Source organism: Varroa jacobsoni, unplaced genomic scaffold (genome assembly GCF_002532875.2).
Source record: "Varroa jacobsoni isolate VJ856 unplaced genomic scaffold, vjacob_1.0 scaffold_1293, whole genome shotgun sequence".
Taxonomy (NCBI): domain Eukaryota; kingdom Metazoa; phylum Arthropoda; class Arachnida; order Mesostigmata; family Varroidae; genus Varroa; species Varroa jacobsoni.
In genome coordinates, this window is record NW_019214195.1 from 59,593 (window position 1) to 61,770 (window position 2,178).

The following is a 2,178-nucleotide window of genomic DNA, read 5'->3' on the forward strand; positions in this document are numbered from 1 at the left end:
GTTTGTGCAGATAAGTTTTTATCTGGTAGGAAATTGCATTACAGTACAATCTAGAGAGAGATAAAAGTTATTATATATATATATATATATATATATATATATATATTATCAATCTTCGATGGCCTTTTTCGGAAACAAATGAAAGAGTTGTTGCTCCTTCATGCTGAAGCTGGTTTCGATGAATCCAGCTCTTGGTATCCCGCCATTATCGCTCTCCTCGCTCACGTAGTTTCTGCATGGTTTGCTAGTGTATCAGAGCACATTACTGTAAACTAAACAAACACCATCAGAAACCCTGCACTTTACCTGAAAGCGTCAGCTTGAAGACGTTTGATGCTCGTTTCTCTCTCAACTGACCCGTTGAGGTCTTTCGAGTCATCGTTACTTGGTTCTGCCCAAAGCGAATCTGCAACGAAGCTTTGTTTATTGTTCCACGAGCCGTCCAAATTTTTTCGCCTTTTTCCTAGGCAGACAGATACTTACGAACAGTGCGAAAAAACCATTGCAAACGTTCAAACAGACGAGTACCAATGCGAAAGCGGTAAATGAACCCCTTATTTCAAAGTGGATTTGAGACCAAGCACGTATGGCGGCTTCGATTCCACACCATTTGCACGTGCGTGTGCGTGCACACACTCTGGATCTTGCACGCCTGCGTGCAAATGCAGACTGGGATGGGCACGGTCTATCGCTCTCACCGCTTTATCCTTTTCGTGAGATAGCAAATCGAACAGACGGAACGGTCCAACATAGATCATCGATGTAAATAGTGGAATTCATGACCGCTCAGTTGTATGCTAGGCCCCGATGGAACAATCGCATCATTGAGATATCGCTCAGACTAGTCTGTTTATCTTCGTCGAGTTCGTTCTTGCTTTTCCGTTGGTGGATTCTGGTCACAAGGGCAAAACAGCGCTCATGATTGGCCCGGGCACGAAACTCGAAGAAAAACAAAGTCCTCATTCACCGGATATCTCTAGAGAGAATTCTACCCATCAAGTCGTATACCGAGTACAACTTATGAACGTTTAAGATAATAATGGCTTTTACTCACACAAATTTTGAATGAAGCCTTCTTGAGTTCAATCTCCAAGTGGAACACAGTGTTTTTTTCAAATAATGTGACTTTTTAATTTCAGCTGACCATGCAGTTTCCTCCCATGATATATATGTAACCACATTCTTTATTCGTGTTTCATTAGGATTTGGTTAGCATCGCAACACAAACGCTATTTTTCATTGCAGAGGTAAACTTAAAGCCTTTTCCGACATTTTTAAAGCAGACGCTTAATCATGCAAGCAACCGTATTTTTATAACAGTACTCGACAAATCCAATTACAGAATATCGTTGATAAAAATTCGGGTAGCAGCTCAGAGTCCGACGAATTTGGAGGAGTGCTTTTTGAATACGGCATTTTCTAATAATGTGACTTTTAACGGAACGCTCGTTTAGCATAATATACATGTAGATGTACGCAAACACTTCAAAACTAGGTGACCCACAAATTGACCTAGAGGTCAGTTAAAATATGAGGCTACTACAAGCGTATTCGGCGGATTTTGAAATCAAATATTTTTAAACTAGGAAATTCAGTTAGTGAATCCTCTAGAAACCAACGAATTGCAACCGGTTGAGTAGCCAAAGATCAGCGCTTAGTTGTTAGACCTTTGCTTCTCGAAAACCACGACGCTGCAAAAATGGACCGAAAATTGCTAGAGACATTTGGCAAGGAGGCCTTCACTAAAAGCACAGTGCTTAAATGTCGCAAGCATTTCAAAACCGGAGAATGGAATGTTGGGATAAGTGAGGAAGTGATCGGATGTCGAAACCCGAAGTACCAGAACGCGTTACATCAATTTAAAATAGAAGAGGCTTTCTATAACATTAGAGCTTGCAGTTTAAAAGCTGTATCGGACGGATGTAAAACAGACATTCTACATGTAACAGGTTACACGATAACCCAAATATTAAAAATGCGAAGACTGAGTGCAGAATTGGTCCGGCATAAATTGACTTCAAGACAATTGAAGGTGCGTATGAGAACGCGCATGGTAGGTATATGGCTGTCCAGAAACTGTCAAAACGCTGGCCACAAATTTGTAAAAAATAAAGGAGAGTATCGCTAATATATAAAAAAAAAAAAAAAAAAAAAAAAAAGCGTCTTTCTGGTCCAATT

The 2,178-nt window shown here is 40.3% G+C and overlaps 1 long non-coding RNA gene across 1 annotated transcript in view; it reads left to right on the top strand.

Moving 5' to 3' along the window:
• Window positions 1–748: 748 nt before the first annotated feature.
• The window catches only part of LOC111268491 (uncharacterized), a 2,969-nt gene continuing 1,539 nt past the window's right edge, over window positions 749–2,178 (top strand). Inside the window, exon 1 of the long non-coding RNA XR_002685260.1 lies at window positions 749–2,032. This is a non-coding gene — a long non-coding RNA (uncharacterized LOC111268491). The remainder of the gene's footprint in view (window positions 2,033–2,178) is intronic.